This window comes from Rhinopithecus bieti, unplaced genomic scaffold (assembly GCF_001698545.2).
Source record: "Rhinopithecus bieti isolate Rb0 unplaced genomic scaffold, ASM169854v2 scaffold_29034, whole genome shotgun sequence".
Taxonomy (NCBI): domain Eukaryota; kingdom Metazoa; phylum Chordata; class Mammalia; order Primates; family Cercopithecidae; genus Rhinopithecus; species Rhinopithecus bieti.
This window is the reverse complement of record NW_016812875.1, coordinates 468,854-491,619: the sequence shown is the minus strand read 5'-3', so window position 1 is coordinate 491,619 and position 22,766 is coordinate 468,854. Positions and strand designations below refer to the sequence as shown.

General features: G+C 41.0%; 2 long non-coding RNA genes across 2 annotated transcripts in view; one reads left to right on the top strand and one right to left on the bottom strand.

The window, feature by feature from the left end:
- Positions 1–22,766, top strand: part of LOC108512029 (uncharacterized) — a 57,288-nt gene that overhangs the window by 17,150 nt on the left and 17,372 nt on the right. The window lies entirely within an intron of this gene.
- LOC108512030 (uncharacterized) overlaps positions 20,326–22,766 on the bottom strand; it is a 33,611-nt gene continuing 31,170 nt past the window's right edge. Inside the window, exon 3 of the long non-coding RNA XR_001880467.1 lies at positions 20,326–20,555. This is a non-coding gene — a long non-coding RNA (uncharacterized LOC108512030). The remainder of the gene's footprint in view (positions 20,556–22,766) is intronic.

The window sequence follows — 22,766 nt, the reverse complement described above, 5'->3', positions numbered from 1 at the left end:
TAATTTTTTGTATTCTTTTTAGTAGAGGATGGGGGTTTTCACTGGGTGTTTTTAGCCAGGATGGTCCTTTACCCTCTTGACCTCGGATCTGCTGCTCTGCCTCCAAATGGCTGGGATTAACAGGAGTAGCCACTGCACCTGGCTGGACCCTACCTTCCATATTATAATGGAGGAACACTGATAGTCCTTGGCATGAACTGTTTTAGAGAGTTAGGCAAATAAATGCATTGACACCTCCTGATTCTTCACTTCATGAGAGGCAAGGAGTTAGTGACTCTATACATGAATACTTTCGACATATGTGAACGAACCAAGGAAACATTAATGAAGCTTGGTTGGTTGCTCATAAGTTCAGAGGACAAAGTGGATGAAAGAAAATGTGAAATTCAGGGGATTCTGTCTTTCCGGGTTTCAGAAGCAAGATGCTGAGCCTCAAATCCTGCTAAGATTGTGCCCTGAGTGAGAGTCCTTATCATTCCTGTAGAGAAAGAGCTGAAATTGTTGGAAAAAACAGATACAAATTCTTACTTGCAAGTGGCTGTACCTGGCAATGAAAGATGCACGCACAGCCTCACCCAGGTGTCACTGTTAAAGTGAGGGCATTGATTGGAAAAGAATGGACCCTGCAACTTGGAAATAGGGATGTGTGGGAGGAAACCCTGATGAAGCTGGGAACACGGAGTTTGTAAACTCTGGATGAACCTTTTTTTGCCAGAAGAAAACAGCTTCCCCATCCCCCAGTATGGCAACATCCCTCCCCAACCCATGCTTCCATCAGCCTTTCCACCTTTGTCTGCGGAGATAAACCCTGTGTGGCCTGCACAACCAGTAATGGCCTCCCCTGAGTAATGGTCTTTTTCCCATGGGGAAAAAGACATTCCCATGGTCTTGGAATTAACATTAGGCTTCTGTACTACTTATGGCAAATTTCTGCAGCCAGCTTGGAATTCTCCCCCAGAAAATTGGATTTTTCTTTTCTATCCACGTAGTCAGGCTGCAAATTTCCAAACTTTTATGCTTGCTTCCCTTATAAAACTGAATGCCTTTTAACAATACGCCAAGTCACCTCTTGATGCTTTTCCTGCTTTAGAAATTTCTTCCCACCAGGATACCCTAAATCATCTCTCTCAAGTTCAAAGCTCCACAATCTCTAGGGCAGGGGCAAAATGCCACCAGTTCTTTGCTAAAACATAACAGGGCTCACCTTGCTCCAGTTTCCCAACAAGTTCCTCATCTCCATATGAGACGCAGCTCAGCTGGATTTTATTGTCCATATCGCATATCATCTATTTTTAGGCAAAGCCATTCAACAAGTCCTCTAGGAAGTTCCAAAACTTTCCCTACATTTTCCTATCTTCTCTGAGCCCTCCAAACTTCCAATCTCTGCCTATTACCCAGTTCCAAAGTTGCTTCCACATTTTTGGGTATTGTTTCAGCAACACCCTGCTTCTGGTACCAATTTACTTTATTAGTCTGTTTTCATACTGCTGATAAAGACATACATGAAACTGGGAACAAAAAGAGGTTTCATTGAACTTACAGTTCCACATGGCTGGGGAGGCCTCAGAATCATGGCAGAAGGTGGAAGGCACTTCTTACATGGCAGCAGCAAGAGAAAAATGAGGAAGAAGCAAAGCAGAAACCCCTGATAAACCCATCGGATCTTGTGAGACTTTTTCACTATCATGAGAATAGCATGGGAAAGACCGGCCCCCATGATTCAATTACCTCCCAACAGGTCCCTCCCACAACACACAGGAATTCTGAGGGATAAAATTTAAGTTGAGATTTGGGTGGGGGCACAGCCAAACCATATCATTCTGCATTTAATGTTGCAGCTTGGGGAGTTAAAAAAAGGTTCTAATAGTTTATTTGCTTGGTTAGCTGAAATATGGATTAAAAGATGGCCCACTCTGAGTGAGCTAGAAATGCCTGATCTCCTTTGGTTTAATGTAGAGGAAGGGATTCAAAGGCTTAGGGAGATTGAGATGGTAGACTGGATTAGTCAATTTAGACCTACTCATCTCAGCTGTGAGAGTCCAGAAGATATATGCTTGACCAATGCCTTGTAAAATAGATTTGTGAGGCCAGCACCTGTACCTTTGAAAAGTCCTTTAATTGTTATTTTCTGTATGTCAGATCTAACAGTGGGAATCACAGTCACTCAACTACAAAGTTTAAATACAATGGGAATAATTGGATCCCGAGGTGGCAGGGGCCAAGTGGCAGCACTCAACTGTCAAAGGCAAGGTGGGCATAGCTACTGTAATGGACAGAAGAGGCAAAGCAGCAATCAGAATAGTCTAACTCATGTAGAGCTCTGGCATTGGCTAATTAATCATGGTGTTTTTAGAAGTGAAACTGATAGAAAGCCTACTGAATTCTTACTTAATTTATATAAGCAGAAAACTTCTTGGTCAAATGGACAAAAGACTAATTTGAATTATAAAAACAGAGAATCATGGCCCCTCAATCAATTCCCAGACTTGAGCCAGTTTACAGACCCAGAACCCCTTGAATGAAGGGGAGGCCACATCCCCTTGAGGAAGGACCCCACTACATTGCCGATAATTTATGCTGTGAATCTTTCTCTCATTCTTCCCCAAGGAGACCTCTGGCCTTTTACCAGGGTAACTGTGCACTGGGGAAAGGGAAATCATCAGACATTTCAGGGACTACTGGACATAAACTCTGAGCTGACGTTGATTCCAGGGGACCCAAAATGTCATTGTGGTTCTCCAGTTAAAGTAGGGGCTTATGGAAGTCAGGTAATTAATGGAGTTTTAGCTCCGGTCTGACTTACAGTGGTTTCAGTGGGTTCCCAGGCTCATCCTGTGGTCCTTTTTCATTTACCAGAATGCAGAATTGGCCAACTGACATACTTAGCAGCTGGCAGAACCCCCACATTGGCTCTCTGACTGGTAAGGTGAGGGCTACTATGGTGGGAAAGACCAAATAGAAGCCATTAGAACTGCCTCTACCTAGAAAAAGAGTAAATCAAAAACAATATCACATCCCTTGAGGGATTGAGGAGATTAGCGCCGCCATCAAAGACTTGAAGGATGCAGGGGTAGTGATTCCCACCACATCCCCGTTCAGCTTTCCCATTTGGCCCATCAGAAGACAGATGGATCTTGGAGAATGACCATGGATTATCATATGCTTAACCAAGTGGTGACTCCAATTTCAGCTGCTGTACCAGATGTGGTTTCATTGCTTGAGCAAATTAACACATCTCCTGGTACATGGTATGCAGCCATTGACTTGGCAAATGCTTTTTTCTCCATTCCTATCCATAAGGACCACCAGAAGCAATTTGCCTTCATCTGGCAAGGCCAGCAATATGCCTTCACTGTCCTACCTGAGGGGTCTATCAACTCTCCAGCTTTGTGTCATAATCTTATTGGGCGAGACCTTGATCACTTTTTGCTTCCACAAGATATCACACTGGTCCATTACATCGACAACATTATGCTGACTGGATCCAGTGAGCAAGAAGTAGCCAACACACTGGACCTATTGGTGAGATATTTGCATGCCAGAGGATGAGAAATAAATCTGACTAAAATTCAAGGGTCTTCTACCTCAATAAAATTTCTAGGGGTCCAGTGGCGTCGGGCCTGTCAAGATATTCCTTCTAAGGTGAAATAATAAGTTGCTGCATCTGATCCCTCCTACCACCAAGAAAATGCCACAAGGCCCAGTGGGCCTATTTGGAATTTAGAGACAACACAGAGCAGCTGTGCAAGCTGCTCTGCCATTTGGGCCATATGACCCAGCAGGTCCAATGGTGCTTGAGGTGTCAGTGGCAAGTAGGGATGTGGTTTGGAGCCTTTGGCAGGCCCCATAGGTGAATCACAGCAGAGGCCTCTAGGGTTTTGGAGCCAGGACCTACCATCTTCTGCAGATAACTAATCTCCTTTTGAGAGACAGCTCTTGGCCGGTTACCAGTCTCTGACGGAAACTGAACGTTTGACTATGAGTCATCAAGTCACCACGTGACCTAAACTGCCTATCATGAACTGGGTGCTTTCTGACCCATCTAGCCATAAAATGGGTCGCGCACGGCAGCATTCCATCATGAAATGGAAGTGGTATATATGTGATCGGGCTCAAGCAGGTCCTGAAGGCACAAGTAAGTTACATGAGGAAGTGGCTCAAATGCCCATGGTCTCCACTCCTGCCACCCTGCTTTCCCTCCCCCAGCCTGCACCAGTGTCCTCATGGGGAGTTTCCTATGATCAGTTGACAGAGGAAGAGAAGACTAGGGCCTGGTTTGCAGATGGCTCTACACGATATGCAGGCACCAGCTGAAAGTGGACAGCTGCAGTACTATAGCCCCTTTCTAGGACATCCCTGAAGGACAGTGGTGAAGGGAAATTTACCTAGTGGGCAGAACCTTGAGCAGTGCACCTGGTTGAGCACTTTGCATGGAAGGAGAAATGGCCAGATGTGCGACTGTATACTGATTCATGGGCTGTAGCCAATGGTTTGGCTGGATGGGCAGGGACTTGGAAGAAGCATGATTGGAAAATTGGTGACAAAGAAATTTGGGGAAGAGGTATGTGGATAGACCTCTTTGAGTGGTCAAAACCTGTGAAGATATTTGTATCCCATGTGAGTGCTCACCAACAGGTGACCTCAGCAGAGAAGGAGTTTAATAATCAAGTGGATAGGAAGATCTGTTCTGTGGACACCACTCAGCCTCTTTCCCCAGCCACCCCTGTCATCACCCAATGGGCCCATGAACAAAGTGGCCATAGTAGCAGGGATGGAGGTTATGCACGGGCTCAGCAACATGGACTTCCACTCACCAAGGCTGACCTGGCTATGGCAAGTACTGAGTGCCCAACTTGCCAGCAGCAGAGACCAACACTGAGCCCTTGATATGACACCACTCCTCAGGGTGATCAGCCAGCTACCTGATGGCAGGTTGATTATGTTGGACGTCTTCCATCATGAAATGATGGCTTTATTGCCCCAAAAAGAAAACTCAACTGTCCTCATGCCAACAGGGGTAACTTTAGATGATTTGGGACCCGTAACCCATGGATGCCTGGGGAGAAGCCACCTGGTCCAGAAACCATCAGGCCTGGGCCATTGGGAGCCCCAGGAGCAGCCCTGGGTGCAATAGCTGCTGCCCGGTACACAGTGTTCCCTTGGTGGGCTCAGGCTCCTTGTGTGTGAATGGTGCCCAGCGATGCCTGCCTCCACTGCCACAATGAGCTGAGTCCCCATGGCCCTGTGTTGTCATTGCCACAGAAACATGTTACTGGTCTCCTCCCATACAAGGAAAATTCACGGCCATACAAGCCCTAGAGCCCCGAATGCCACTTTGCAGCTTTGTGGCATTGGCAAAGTTGCTTCACGGCAGAGCCTCGGTTGCCCTGTCTGTGACAGGAAGGCTGGATTCAAGAGTTCTCAAGGCCCCTGCCAGCCCTGGCATTTTTGGGTGAGTCACCAGTAGCACCAGCCACATTCCCTGTAAGCTCAGGGTGCTCTGACAGCACTGGGAAGGCACCAGTAGAGGTCCCCTGGGTTCCTTTTACCTGGGAATCTTATCCTAGGATTGATGTCCTCTAGCAAAGACCTGACTTCAGGCCAAGAATCACCACTTTGTTCCCCAGCCTGTTACCACATTTCCTGGGCAGTGTCTTTCCCCTCCTGTGTCTGATCCTACATGCTCTGCTTAGTCAGCAGTTTATTTCTAATGGCTAGAGTATTGCTATGTGCTTTAACAAACTCGACAGCAGTTTATGTTTCATTTTTGTGCTTGTCTGATGTGGATGCTGCTGATCTGTGCAGGGTTTTCACCATGCAGTGACTCAGGGATCCAGGCTGGTTCTATCTTGCAGTGAGTACCTCCATTCTCTGGGGCCTCAGAGTCCTCTGTGTCTAGGTGGTAGGAGGCTGTGATGAGCTGAATATTTGAAGTGTTGTCTTCTCTTATTCTATGCAACAACAATGAACCATTTCTCCATCAGATTGTGATGTGTGACGAAAAGTGAATTTTATACAACAACCAACAATGATCAACTCAGTGGTTGGACCCAGAAGAAGCTGCAAAGCACTTCCCGAAGCCAACCTTGCACCAGAAAACAGTCATGGTCACTGGTGGTCTGCTGCTGGTCTGATCTACTACAGCTTTCTGAATCTCTGCAAAACCACTAAATCTGAGAAGTGTGCTCAGCAAATCAATAAAATGCACCAAAAACTGCAATGCCTACAGCTGGCATTGGTCAACAGAAAGGCCCCAATTCTTCACGACAATGCCTGACCACACGTTGCACAACCAATGCTTCAAAAGTTGAATGAATTGGGCTAGGATGTTTTGCCTCATCCGCCATACTCACCTGACCTCTCGCCAACCGACTACCAGTTCTTCAAACATCTCAACAACTTTTTTCAGGGAAAATGCTTCCACAGCTAGCAGGATGCAGAAAATACTTTCCAAGTGTTTGTTGAATCCTGAAGCGCGGATTTTTACACTACAAGAATAAACAAACTTACTTCTCTTTGGCAAAAAAATGTGTTGATTCTAATGGTTCCTATTTTGATTAATAAAGATGTGTTTGAGACTAGTTTTAATGATTTAATATTCATAGTCTAAAGCCGCAAATTACTTGTGCACCAACCTAATATTTATTTTTAAGTGACTCCCAGGAGCAGAAAGGAAACTGCTGGACTTCGGGGACAGGGCATAGATTTTGACTCAATTCAAGGAAGAGCTTTTGACAAGCAAACCTAAGAGAACAGGGGCATTAGGAGGCAGTGAGCCCCTGGCACTGGAGGCTTGCAGGTTGAGCTCACAGCTCCTATTGCTGTGGGAGGAGGGAGCAGTGCGGATCAGTGGTGCAAATGTGAGTGTGCACACGAGGCACGAGGGGAGGGGACTGCAACACAGGTGGCTGGGTGTCAAGGGTGGGACTGAGAATCTGCATTTTTCATTGCGTTGGCCATGCATGCAGATGCATTCTCAATGCATCTGCATTGGCCCGGTGACCAAACTTTGAGAATCCCTCGTGTAAATAATCTTGAGATAAACATATTCCTCAGTGACCATGTACCGCTCAGGAAATTCAGTCTGAAACTGGGCTGCTTAATCTTTCAGCATTCCATATTTTCTATGGTGACACCAACTCTATGGTGGTATTTTCTTCTATGGTGCAACTCTGCTTAGTGAAAATGAATAGGCTAGTCTGGATTACTTGCATCCTTGACTGGTATCTAGACAGACGTGAGCAGCTCACATCCATGTACCTAATACTACTGCAGATCTGACCCAGCTCTGCAGGCTTCGATGTGTCAGGTGGATGGCACCATCTCCTGCAGCCAAGTGTGCTCCTGGCAGGTTTTTGCTCACTTTCACATTGAGAAAAATGTTCACAGATGTGATCATCCACAGGCATGAAAACAGCTTTCTGAGGCATTTCTGGGGCAGGAGGAGTTATCTGGCCATCATGCTCTAGCACATATTTTGAACACTGGACATGTTGGCTATTGATTGAATTCTGCAGACACTGCATCGACCTTTGTAAAGACATCCAGTGCAGGGCTAACTACAGAAGAATGGGCAACTGCTCCGTTAGCCCACAGGGAAGGAGGATGCTAAGTCCTGTTCTGGCTGTGCCCTTGCACACTTGTTTCCTATTGCTGGGAAGAGTTAAGTCACTTAGTGATTTAACACAAATGTATTATCTTAAAGTTCTGAAGGTCAGCAGTACAAAATCAGTCTCTCTGGGCTACAGTCAAGGTGTCAGCAGGGCTGGTTCCTTCTGGAGGCTGCAGGGAGAATCCATTCCCAGCCTTTTCCAGCTTCTGGAAGAGGCCACCTGCATTCCTCTGCTCATAGCCCTGCACTGCACCAACTTCTGCTCCATAATCACATCTGCCTCCCAATTATAGGGAACCTTGTGATTACAAAGGGCCCACATGGATAATTCAGGATAATCTCCTGTCTTAAAATTCTAACTCAACCACATCTGCAAAGTCCCTTTTGCCATGTAAAGTAGCCTATTCACAGGTTCTAAAAATGTGAACGTAGATACCTTGGGGGGGCATTATTCTGCATACCAGGCCCTGGAAGAATGCCGACTTGGCCAGGCTGCAGGCCACAGAGCAGGTGACACCAAAGATGAGTGCTGAGAGCCAGGTGAGGATGCTGGATGAAAAGGCACCGTAGGTCCCAGGAACCCAGCTGGCCCTAGGACCAGCATCGAGAAGGGGCTTCGGCATCAGGAGCTGGGCTGGGGTCTCATGCCTCATCCTGTTTTTATCCTTCAAGCAAGCCTGTGAGTATCTCTTTTCAGAAGAGAAACATGCAGATCCAAGATGGTAAGTCACCTAGAACTGAATCCAGACCCACACAATTCAAAAATTTGTGTTATTTTCACAATGCTACAGTGAGAAACGGCACTGTGGTAAGAATTTGGGGAGCAAGTAGGCTTAGGTTTGGGAATGGGTTATACATATATGAGAAGAAAGAGGGAAAGAAAAGGAAGCTGATAGTGTTGAGGGCCTAGTGTTGAGGGCCACCCTTAGTGCTACACAGGGTGTCTTCAGTCCTCATGAAAATCTGATCAGTAAGTATCATCACAGCTGTTGGTAGAGATGAGAAGGCAGAAGCTCAGAGACATTGAGAGACTAGCTCACCCCTGGTAAGCAATGAATAGGGCCCAGGTTTGGGTCCACCCAGCTGGCTGAAGCCAGGCTTTAAAAAGTTCTTGTTCCATGTCAAAGATTTGGGACGTCATCCTGTGGCACAGTGATGAAGAGCCATTCCTGCCCCGGTGCTCAGGTGTGCATAGCACTCACATAAGAAGGTAATTCTGGTGGTGGTAGACCCAGTCTGTGTGTGGGATTGGAAGGCTGGAGGGCCCTATGGGAGGCTGCAGAAATCATTTGCACAGGAGTTGACATGGAGCTTCCAAAGAGTAATAATGGGACAGGAAGAAGGGTTTGCCACCAAGTGGAACAGGCGAGGTGGGCATCAGGCACCAAGGAGGGCTCCAGGGCTCTCACCTTAATGGCCGTGACAGGCAACATGCAAGAGACAGCTTTGTTTCATATTAAGAGCAATGCCTGCTCCTGGTTTTAATTTTTTTTCAAGAGGGCAGAGGAGAAAGGTAAAAAGTAGAAATTGCTCATTCTTCTCCAATTCCAGTTAAACTCACCAGATGCAGTCCTAATTAACATAGTTTCATTTGTGTTCTTTCAGAAATTTCTCTGAAACATAGAGATTTGGAAGGAAGACAGTAAGGTTAACTGGAATCCATTGAATCCGAGGTCCCATCAAACATCCAGGCATGGAGAGGTGAGGGTGCAGAAGCATGGCAGACAACTCAGAAGAGGGCTTTAAAGTTTAGTAGAGGGATCTGGGCTGAAGACGTTCATGACGCATCCTCAGAAAATCCAACTTCTAGGGTCTGAATATACCAGGAACTGTCATTATGATGATTTGTCCCAGATATTATATTCTAACCACTGTTCCTAAGTGTGGTACGAGGTGAACAAGGCCTTTTCCAATAAGGTATTTGCATGTATCATGGTGGGAAATTTCTTCTGCCTGAAATCTTCTTAGTTCAGAGATTCTGAACTAAGGATTCTGATTTTCATCTGCTTTATTGAAGGGTGTGTATACTATAGTTATTTAGGCACAGGTCTCTTCCTTGTTTAAGATCTTGATGTTCAAAAATTTAAAGTTAGCCTTGAATACAGGGAAGATTTTGATTACATGTATTTCATTATGGTGTATACCTTTGCCCTCTCCGGTGCAAAAAATATTACTAAAAGAAAATTGATAAATTCCTGGCAACATACAACCTCCCAAGATTAAATCAGGAAGAAATTGAAACCCTGAACAGACCAATAATGAGTTCCAAGATGGAATCAGCAATGAAAGACCTTCCAACAAAAAGAGCCCTGCACCAGGTGAATTCACAGCCAAATTCTACCACATGTACAAAGAAGTACTGGTACCAATCTGACTGAAATTATTCCAAAAAATCAAGAAGGAGGGTGATATGGTTTGGATCTATATCCCTACCCAAATTTCATGTTTCAGTGTAATCCCCAGTGCTGGTGGTAGAGCCCGGTGGGAAGTGATTGGATCATGGGGGCAGTTTCTCATGGTTTAACATCATCCCCCCTTGGTGCTGTGGTCACAAGAGTGAGTGAGTTCTCATGATATGTGGTTGTTTAAAAGTGTGTGGCACCTCCCCTTTCTCTCTCTTCCTCCTGCTCTGGCCATGTGAAGTGCTTCATTCCCTCTTTGCCTTCTGCCATGATTGGAAGCTTTTCGAGGCCTCCCCAGAAGCAGAAGCCACTATACTTCCTGTACAAACTGTGACCCATTATCCAATTCAACCTCTTTTCTTTATAAATTACCCAGTCTCAGGTATTTCTTTACAGCAATGTGAGAACACACGAATACAGAGGGATTCCTTCCTAACTCATTCTATGAAACTGGCATCATCTTGATATCAAAAGTTGGCAAAGACACAATAAAAAAAGCAACAGTCCAATATCCCTGATGAACATAGGCACAAAAATCCTCAACAAAATACTAGAAAACTGAATCCAGTAGCATAACAAAAAGTTAATTCACCATGACCAAGTAGGCTTTATTCCTGGGATGCAAGGTTAGTTCAACATACACAAATCAATAAATGTGATTCACCACATAAACAGAATTAAAAACAAAAACCACATGATCATCTCAATAGATGAAGAAAAAGGTTTCAATAAATCCCAGTATCCCTTCATGATAAAACCCTCAATAAACTAGGCATTGAAGGAACATACCTCAAGATAATAAGAGCTATCTATGACAAACCCACAGCCAACATCATACTAAATGGGCTAAAGCTGGAAGCATTCCCCTTAAGAACTGGAACAAGACAAGAACGCCCAATTCAATATAGTACTAGAAGTCCTAGCCAGAGAAATCAAGCAAAAGAAAGAAATAAGAGGCACCCAAATAGGAAAAGAAGTCAAATTATGTCTCTTGGCTGGTGAAATAATACTATGCCTAGAAAACTCTAAAGACTCCATCAAAATGCTCCAAGACATAATAAATAACTTTAGTAAAGTTTCAGGATACAAAATCAATGTATAAAAATCAGCAGCATTTCAGTACACCAATACATTCAAGCTGAGAGTCAAATCAAGAATGCAATTGCATTTACACTAGCCACAAAAAATAAATATCTAGTGATATGGTTTGGCTGTGTGCCCACCCAAATCTCAACTTGAACTGTATCTCCCAGAATTCCCACGTGTTGTGGGAGGAACCCAGGGGGAGGTAATTTAATCACGGGGGCTGCTCTTTCCCGTGTTATTCTCATGACAGTGAATAAGTCTCATGAGATCTAATGGGTTTATCAGGGATTTCCACTTTTGCTTCTGGCTCATTTTTCTCTTGCCACTGCCATGTAAGAAGTGCCTTTCACCTCCCACCATGATTCTGAGGCCTCCCCAGCCATGTGGAGCTCTAAATCCAATTAAACCTCTTTTTGTTCCCAGTTTCGGGTATGTCTTTATCAGCAGCATGAAAATGAACTAATATATCTAGGAATACATCTCACCAAGGAGGTGAAAGACTTATACAAGTAGAACTACAAAACGCTGCTAAAAGAAATCATAGGTGACACAAACAAATGAAAGAACACTCCATGCTCATGGATTGGGAGAATCAATATCACTAAAATGTCCATACAGCTGAAGCAATCTACAGATTCAATGTTATTCCTATCAAACTACCAATGTCATTTTTTCCATTTTTTCACAGAATTATAAAAAAACTACTCTAAAATTCATATGGTACTAAAACAGAGCCTGAATAGCCAAAGCAATCCTAAGTCAAAAGAATGAAGTGAGAGGCATCATATTACCCAACTTCAAAGTATACTACAAGGCTACAGTAACCAAAACAGTATGGTACTGGTACAAAAAATCAGATACATAAACCAGCAGAACAGAATAGGAAACCCAGAAATGAAGTTGAACCCTTATAACCAACTGATCTTTGACAAAGTTGACAAAAATAAGCAATGAAGAAAGGACTCCCTATTCAATAAGTGGTGCTGGAATAACTGACTAACCATATGCAGAAGAATAAAATAGACCCCTATGTGCCACCATACACAAAAATTAATTCAAGATGGATAAAATGCCTAAATGTAATACATAAAAATATTAAAATCCTATAAGAAAACCTAGGAAATATGCTTCTAGACATTGGCCTTGGGAAATAATTTATGACTAAGTTCTCAAAAGCATTTGCAACAAAAACAAAAATAGACAAATGGGACCTAATTAAATGAAAGAACCTCTGCATGGCAAAAGAAACTATCAATTTAGTAAACTGACAACCTATAGCATGAGAGAAAATATTCACAAACTATGCATCTGATAACAGTCTCATATCAAGAATCTATAAAGAATATATACAAACAAGCAAAAAACAATAGCCCCATTAAAAAGTAAGCAAAGGACACAGATATTTCTCAAAAGAAGACATACAAGCAGCCAACAAACACAAGAAAAGAAAATGCTCAACATCACTAATCATCAGATAAATGCAAATCAAAACCATAGTGAGATATTATCTCACACCAGTCAGAATGGCTATTATTAAAAAGTCCAAAGATATTATGTTGACGAGGCTATGGAGAAAAGGGAATGCATATACACTGTTGAGGAAAATGTAAATTAGTTCAGCTACTGTGGAAAGCAGTTTGAAGATTATGCAAAAAAAAACTAAAAATAAAACTCTTATCTCACTTAGCAGTCCCATTACTGGGTATATACCCAAAGTAAAATAAATCATTCTACCAAAAAGACATATGTACTCATATGTTCATTGTAGCACTATTTATAATAATAACAAGGGCATGGAATTAACCTAGGTTGCCCATCAATGGCAGATTGGATAAAGAAAATGTGATACATATACAAGATAGAATACTACACAGCCATATGAAGGAATGAAATCATGCAGCAACATGGATGCAGCTGAAGGCCACTATCCTAAGCAAATTAATGCAGAAACAGAAAACCAAATACTGCATGTTCTCACTTATAAGTAGGAGCTAAATATTGGGTACACATGGACATAAAGATGGGAACAATAGACACAGGATTATAAGAAAGGGGGAGGTGGAGAGGGAGCAAGGATTGAAAAACTAGCTATTGGGTTCTATGTTCACTAATTGGGTGATGAATTCAATCATACCCCAAACCTCAGCCTCACATAATATACCCTGTAACAAATTTGCACATGTACCCCCTGAATCTGAAATAAAAGTTGAAATTTTAAAAATATGACTAAAAAGAAATTAAGACTGAGCTTTATTTCCTGCAATGGTGGACTCGCTTGTTTCAAATTAACACCAAGAACAACTAGAAAAGCTGGACAAAATATAAATAAATATCTTTTTGACAGCATTGCAGAGAGACAGTAAGCCCAGAGAGGGGAGCTTGATAACTGATATATTTTCTCCTCAAGACATTTGCCAGTAACAAATGCTGTTGCAGCTGAGAGACCTAGAAGCTGAGCAAGATTGTAGGTAGTGGCATTGGCCTAGGGGACAATAATTGTCATGCAAAGTCAGCCAAAGAGAAAAGTCCCTGTCAAACACCTCAGGCTCTCAGGTAAGCAAACAGGAAGAATATCAGCTCTTACAAGGACCAAAGCCAGCTTTAAATCAGCTTGGCCTTTTGTTTGATTAAGGTGATCTGCCTCTCATTAACTTCTTGCCAGAAGCAAAGACAAATCCTCTCTGTATGAGACAGAATCCAACATCTCAAATTCCCTCAATGATTTTTAAACCACACTCTGACACTCAATCAAAGGTAGGCTAGCATACAAAAAGACAAGAGCTGACCAAAACTGAGAGAAAAAAATAAGATCAAAGACAGACACATAGAAGGGCCAGATATTGGAATTATCAGACATGTACTTTAAAATAATTATGTTTCATATATCATATCATCAATACATCAAATAAGAAACTGGTTAATTTTTTTAGAGAACTAGTAACTATTAAAAATAATCAAATGAAAATTCTAGATTTGAAAACTATAATAACTCAAATTAAGAACTCAATGGATGTCTCCACTTCTGTCCATAACGGAGTAAATGCTATGAGAATTGCTGTCAGGCTATTAAAAAAAAGAAAAAAACAGAAAACCAGATAAAATATCCAAAACAAAAGTTTTCAGAAACTGCCAGCACAGGTGCCAGCATACACTACCCTGAGGCACAGTGTCAGTGTAAAGACACAAGAAACGTGAAAAAGCAAGGAAATATGACACCCCCCAAAAACCACAATAATTCTCCAGCAATAGATGTTAAACAAAAAGAAATTCTTGAAATCCCAGATAAAGAATTCAAAATATTGATTTTAAAGAAGCTCAATTAGGCTGGGCGCAGTGGCTCAAGCCTGTAATCCCAGCACTTTGGGAGGCCGAGACGGGCGGATCACGAAGTCAGGAGATCGAGATCATCCTGGCGAACACGGTGAAACCCCGTCTCTACTAAAAAATACAAAAAACTAGCCGGGTGAGGTGGCGGGCGCCTGTAGTCCCAGCCACTCGGGAGGCTGAGGCAGGAGAATGGCGTGAACCTGGGAGGCGGAGCTTGCAGTGAGCTGAGATCCGGCCACTGCACTCCAGCCTGGGCAAAAGAACAAAACCCCGTTCAAAAAAAAAAAAAAAAAAAGAAGCTCAATTAGATGCAAGAGAAAATTGAAAAACCAATACAAAGAATCCAGAACATCAATTTATTATATGAACAAGATATCTATTTACCAAGGAGATGGATTTTTTTAAAAACGCCAGATATTCTGGAATTGGAGAATTCATTGCAGGAAATACAAAACACATTTGAAAGCTTCAACAATAAATTAGGTTAAATAGAAGAAAGAATTTCAGAACTTAAAGAAAGTCTCTTGAAATAATCCATTCAGAGAAAAATAAAGAAAAAAGAATAAAAGAGAAAAACAAAGTCTTCAAAATATTTTGTACAATATAAAGCAATAGAATTTATGAATTACTGGTATCTCCAAAAGCAAATGTTAGATATAGTGAACTCCAAGTTTCTCTTCAAAGAATCAGTATATCAGTATGCTCAACTGTCTTATTCTTTGATTCTCCATTTTAAAGTTTAACTTCTTGGTTCTCTTTGCCCCTGCCTCCAATTTCAGTAAACAACTTTCCCACCAGTTCTAATCAGTTCACATCTGTTCCCCTGGTCACCTGCTTTGACCTGAGTCACCCTGGTCACCTGCTCCATCCTGAGTCACCCCTGGTCACCTCCTCTGACCTGAATCATCCTGAGTCACCTGTTCTGTAACCACCCTTCCTGCCAAATTACCCACCCCGCCACTCTGGCTCCTACCCCTGCTCTCTTTAAATTAGCCAATTGGAATTAGCTTAGACTGTGCGGTCCAAGCCTAGCCAATAGGTGAATGACACAGCAGTAGGGGCTACCTGTGTCAGGAATAATAACCCCTTCTCCTCCCTTGTCCAGGTGTGCTCTTGCCATTATTCCATCTGCGAGTTGTACCCTTCTATGGAAGTAAAAATTGCCTTGCTGAGAAAATTAAATTTATGTTCAAGTGCTATTTCTTTACAGCACTGAGGAACAAGCATTTTGTTTCTAACACAAAGAGAAATCAAAAGGTTTAGAAAACATATTTAACAAAATAGTAGATTAAAACTTCCCAAATATGGCAAGAGATTTAGATATTCAGATATGTGAGGCTCAGTAACCCCCAAATAAATACAACATGAAAATGTCTTCACCAGGGCACATTATAATCAGACAGTCTAAAACAAAGTGAAAGAGTGAATTGTAAAAACAGCAAGAGAAAAGCATCTAGTCATTATAAAGGAAAGCCCATCAAACTAACAGCAGACTTCTCAGCAGAAACCTTACAGGCCAGAAGAAAATGAGATAATATATTCTAAGTCCTAAAGAAAAAAAAAATCAGTTAAGAATACTACATCCAGCAAGATTAACCTTCAAAAATGAAGAAGAAATAAAGTCTTTCCCAGACAAGCAGATGCTGAGCGAATTCATCACCAATAGACTGGACCTTCAAGAAATGCTCAAGGGAGCCCTAAACATGGAAGTGAAAAGATAATACTTACCATGATTAAAACACATGAAAGTATAAAACTGACTGGTAAAGCAATCATACAAAGGAGGAAGAGAAAATAATCAAATGGCACCATTACAGAATTCCCCCAAACCACAATGACAAACAGTAAGAGAAAAAGAAAAAAACAAAAACTTAGAAAACAATTAGCAACATGACAGAAACAAAACCTCACATAGCAACAATAACCTTGAATGTAAATGAATTAGAGGCTCCACATAAAAGACAGACTGGATGAATGGATTTTAAAAAGTGGCTCAACTATATGGTGTTTACAAGAAACTCAAAACTCACCTTATCTGTAAAGACACATATAGGTTGAAAGTAAAGGAGAAAAGATATTCCATGCAAACAGAAACCAAAAATGAGCAGCAGTAGCTATACTTACAACAGATAAAACAGCCCTTAAGTCAAAGGCAGCAAAAAAAAAAAAAAAAAAAAAAAAGACTACATTCTATAATGATAAAGAAATCAATTCAGCTAGGCACAGTGGCTCATGCCTGTAATCCCAGCATTTTGCAAGGCTGAGGTGGGTGGATCACCTGAGGTCAGGAGTTTAAGACTAGCCTGGCCAACATGGTGAAACCCCATCTCTACTAAAATACAAAAATTAGCCAGGTGTGGTGATGCACACCTGTAATCCTCAGGAGGTTGAGGCACAAGAATCACTTGAATTTGAGAAGCAGAGGCTGAAGTGAGCTGAGATCATGCCACTACACTCCAGCCTGGGTGACAAGAGCAAGACTCCATCTCAAAAAAAAAAAAAAAAAATCAATTCAGCAAGAGGATATAACAATTCTAAACCTATACGTACCCAATACTGGAACACTAGATTCATAAAACAAATATTACTAGACTTAGAAAGACAGAAATAGTAGTGGACTTCAACACCCCAGCAGACAGATTACCTATGCAAGGAATCAACAAAAAACCATTGGACTAAACCTGAACTTTAGACTAAATGAACCTAACATATTTACAGAACATTCTAAGCCAACAACTGCAGAGTATACATTCTTTTCATCAGCACATGGAACATTCTCCAAGATAGACCATAGGTTAGGCCACAAAAAAGTCTCAATAAATTTTTAAAAATCAAAATCATATCAAGTATCTTCTCAGACCACAGTAGAATAAAACTAGAAATCAATACCAAGAGAAACTTTGGAAACTACAAATACATAAAAATTATATATAAAAAACATGCTTCTGAATGACCATGAGGTTAATGAAGAAATTAAGATTAAAATCAAAACATTTCTTGAAACAAATGAAAATGGAAACACAATATACCAAAACCTTTGAGATACAGCAAAACAGTGCTAGGAGGGAAAGTTATAGCATTAAATGCCTACATCAAAAAAGTAGAAAGATTACAAATTAACAATCTAATGAGGCACCTCAAAGAACTAAAAAAGGAAGAACAAACCAAACCCTAAATCAGCAGAAGGAAAGAAAGAACAAAGCATAACTAAATGAAATAGAGACTAAAGAAAATACAAAGGATCAATGAAGCAAAAAGTCGGTTCTTTGAAAAGATAAACATAATTGATAAACCACTAGCTAAACTAGCCAACAGAGAAGACCCAAACAAGTAAGATCGGAAATGACAAAAAGAGGTATTATAACTGGTAACACAAAAATATAAAAAAGATCATCAGATTACAACACTAACACCTTTATCATGCAAGCCTTGGAACCCCAGCCTGGCCTGCATAAGTATGCTCAGACAGTTGCAAAGCAGTTCCACTCCTCTCAGCTTTGGGTCAGCACCTATCCCTACTACACCCCTGGTCAGCAGGAAGAAGTTAGAGCAGATTTTGTCCTTTTTCTATCTTCTTTATCCAACACCTTAAGACTAAGGTGTTATAAAACCCAAATGGAGGGATTGAAACCTCCATTGCAAAATTATCACCGAGGCAGTGAAAGAGATCTGCCCTAACCAACTCCATCCTGCTTCTAACCTCCAAGTCATCCTTGTTTATTCCTGGGCATAGGCTGAACTAACTTTAGGAGGAATTGAGTTTATAGTTTAAAACAAAGATGATAACAGGCCCTTCCCAAGGCAAATCCCCTTTTTGCCTGGGGATTAGACTGCCTTTGCAGGACTAACAAATTAGCCACAAGATTAGAAATTATGGTTTAGGAGTCATGCAGCTGGAGGTTACAAGATTATGATCTTCCCTAGACTGCTTCTAAGATCACTGCTTAAAATATTTTGCAGACTCTACAGTTAATGGATCAACTGGCACCACCCAGATCAATAAACTGGCTCATCTGATCTTGTGGCCCCCACCCAGGAACTGACTCTGCACAAGAAGAGTCAACTCTATGATTTCATCTCTGACCTGACCAATCAGCACTTCCAGCTCATTGACCTTCCCCACCCACTAAGTTGTCCTTAAAAACTGATCCCCAAATGCTCAGGGAGACTGATTTGAGATTTGAGTAATAATAAGACTCTGGTCTCCTGAAAAAAAAATCATCAGAGACTATTACAAACAACTATATGCTTACAAACTAGAGGAAATAAATAAATTCCTGGAAACATATAACCTCTCAAGATTGAACCAGAAAGAGATAGAAAACCTAGAAAACCTGAAAAGACCAATAACAAGTAGTGAGATTAAATCAGTAATAAAAAGTCTTTCAATAAAGAAAAGTACAGGACCAGATGGATTCACAGCCAAGTTCTACCAAATGTACAAAGAAGAACTAATATCAATCTCCTGAAATTATTTCAAAAGAATCCAGGAGGAGGGAATTCTCCATAACTCATTTGATGAGGGCAGTATCACCTTGATACTAAAACCAAACAAGGACACAACAAAAAAGAACACTACAGAACTACAGACCAATATCCTTGATGAACACAGACGCAAAAGTCCTCAACAAAGTATTAGCAAACTGAATTCAACACCACATCAAAAATATAATACACCCTGATCGAGTGGGTTGTATACCAGGGATGCAAGGATGGTTCAACATATGCAAAACCAATAATTGTGATACATTGCATAAACAGAATAAAGACAAAAACCATAAGATCATTTCAATAGATGCAGGAAAAAAATTGGTAAAATTCAACATCCCTTCATGATAAAAATCTTTAACAAGCTAGACTTAGAAGAAACATACCTCAAAATAATAAAGGACATATATAAACCCCAAGCTAACAACATACTGAGTGGGGAAAAGTTGAAAGCATTTCTTCTAAGAACTGGAACAAGACAAAGATGTCCACTTTCACCACTCCTATTCAACACAGTACTAGAAGTCCTAGCTAGAGCAATCAGGCAAGAAAAAGAAATAAAAAGCATCCAAGTTGGTAAAGGGGAAGTCAAATTATTCTTGTTTGCTGATGATATGATTTTATATCTAGAACCCAAGAAGTGGCAATGAAAGCACAGAATGTTAACTTAGGTCACAAGGCAGAGTGGCTTTTATTGCTAATCTTGCAGGGATTCTAAAGCAGGCAGTTTCAGTGTAGGATTTTTAACTTTGTTTTAAGTCAGATTTTTGTTCTTTAATTTAGTAAAGAGAATTTTTAAGGTTAGCCATGACACTATTACATGTCTTTTTAAAAATTTGATCTTCCCATCAATTGTTTACAATAAGAAATTTCTAAAATATATATTTTTTAAATTTAGGAGTCTAATTTAAAAGATTCATCTTCAGGTCACTAACAATTAGAATTTCCAATGGCATACTTATTCCCATAGCAGCTAAATCCAATAGCCTCTTCAGAGAAGGAGCAATCTCAAAGATCCGCCTCCCTGGCGCCCCGCCACTCAAGGGAAGAGGCTAAGATAGACAAATTCTCCCAAGAGCTTGGCACATTTGGAACAAAAGTCTCAGGTTTCCAGGGATTTTATACCGGCTGCCTGACATGACTCAAAATCATGCCCCTCCCCACTGGGTGGCAGAGACTGAGAGAGCGCTCCACTTGATCACAATTGAAACTCTTGAGGAAATAAGACAAGATGAGAGGGAAACCCCTCAGGTACCTCTCTTTAAGATATGGTAACACAGAAAGACAAAGACAAAGGGAAAAAGATGATTTGGAGGCATAAAGGGATCAAACAATATGACCACAAAGTACCAAAAAGTACACCAGAGTCAACACACCAAGATTAGTCACACACAAATCCTTTTATTCCATTAACGAAAAGTTTTGCAGAGGAAGCTGATTTTTACTATCCACTTGACCAGACTGTACAGAGAGAGAGGTCAGAGTCTGGCTGGTAAGAAAATCTTACTCTTCCGCCAGCTGCTCAGGTCCTGGACTCCCCTAACTGTGGCTTCCAGAAGAGCAGAGCTTTGATCATTCTGCTCAGAGTATTAGACTTTCAGAGTCAAGAGAAAAGTTCCCTTTTTCCTTCCGAAGTTTCTCTGAAAAATTAATTCACAAAAGGCAGGTTAATCAGAGAAAAGGCATACACATTTATTTAGTGTGTATACACATAAATCTTTAGAATGAAGGCCCAAAGATGCAGGGGAAATTGTCCATTTTTGTGTTTAGGTTTAACAAAGTAGGGACAGCCATGTAAAATAGAATTGGACTAAAAGGGTATGATCAACTGCTAACAGACTGAGTGGGAAAACCCAGTGAGGCCTATTTGTCTAAATTCCTCTTGGCTTCTCTAAGTATGTATTTTTTTTCTTTGGGGTGTGGGGCACGAACCTCTCTGGAATGGGGGTCTTATGACCTACAGTCAAACAAGGTCAGATTATTTCTTTATGGCCAATTTTTACACAGAAAGGCAGAAGGAATGTTACAGCAATATTTTTATGTTTCCTGGCTGGCTTTGGGGAAAAGGCATTCTGGTTTTCATGACCTGCCTTGGGGAAGAGAGATTCTAGTTTCTAGAGTTAGCCTTGGGGGAGAATGGGACTGAGAAATGGGAGGTCAGGACGGAGTTAGAGAAAACTTTTGCTTTTGAGGCTACTTTGAGGGCTTCATTTGGGGTAGTGTTTTCTGAGTTCCGATACCAGCATTATTTTGATATCAAAATTGAACAGAGGCATTATAAGAAAATTACAGATACACGTTTATTGCCAAAAAATCCCGAATAAAACTTTAGCAGTTTGAATCCATCCATAGAGAAAAACTAAAACATGTCATGACCATGTGAGGTTTATCCCATGAATGCAAGATTGTTTTAATATTTGAACATCAATGTAATTCGCCATATTAATAAGTGAAAGGGGGAGGTGATTAAGTTATAAGGGCAGAGCCTCACGGGTGGAACTAGAAACCTCATCAAAGGACTTCGGAGAGTAGTTTGTTCTCTTCTGTCTTTCCATCGTGTGAAGACACAGGGGTTTGCCCTCCTGTCCCTTCCCCTCCAGAAGACACAGCATTCAATACTATCTTGGAAGCAGGGACAGCAACCCTCACCAGACACCAAGCATGCTGGCGCCTTGGTCTTGGACATTCAGCCTCCAGATCTGTGAGACATAAATTTCTGTTTTTTTTTAAATTACCCAGTCTCAGGTTTTTTTTAATAGACACATTAATGGACTAAGACTCAACACTGTCAAGTTGTCAATTTGTGCCAAATTGATCTATAGACTTCATATGTCCTCAGTAAAAGTCCAAACAGGCTTAATGTGGAAATTGCCAAGCTGATTCTAAAACATAATGAAAGGCGACAAAAAACCCTTTTGAAAAAAAATGAATATTATCTAAAATGAAGAGTCAGCATAAAGTTACAATAATAAAGACAGTGTGTAGCACCAAACAGTCATAGATAATACACAAACAAATGGGTGCGGCTATGTTCCAATAAAACCTTCTTTACAAAAATAGGTGGTGTTCCAGTAAAACTTTGTTTACCAAACTGAGGGCTGTAGTTGCAGGTCTTTGTTCTAGGAGAAAGCAAAAAATAAAATATTTTTGACCTTAGGTCAGGCAAAGATTTCTTAGATTTAATACAAACGCATAAACCATGAAAGAAAATAAATTAACCTTCATCAAATTAACCTTCATCAAAATGAAAACTTCAACTTTTCAAAAGAAAATGAAAAGATAAGTCATAGACAGGGAGAAACTTTTGTGTGTGTATATATATATTATATAATAATCTAAATTATATATATATATAATTTTGAGACCATGAAATTTGTGGAGGACGAAAAGGAGAGCTTTACATCCTATAAAAGGTTATAACCTGCAGATTGAGAAACAAAGCTCCTAGCCCAAACCAGAAGCATATGTTTCAAAGATGAAGGGAAGAGGCTGGGATTTATGCCTGTTGGGGTTAGTGATATATACGTATCTCGCGGGTTATAGGAGAATCTATGAATATTTATGAAAGGAACTAAATGCATGCTCAGTGAGTAAACATATATGTTAAATACATTCCATGTTCACTTTGGGGTAGAGATTTAACATTAAAATGAAGTAAAATGTGGCTGTTTATGTCAAGAGGTGAAAGACAGGATACAAAGTCATCTCATGCACAGCCTCTGTGGACTGGCCAGAACCAGGCTCTGGCTGGTGGTTGTCTACCGGGAAGGAACGCTTTGTAAGGCTGGTCAGTTGTCATGGCAAGACCATAATAAGAGAGGGGAGGTCAGCTACGATGTCAAGCGGTCTGT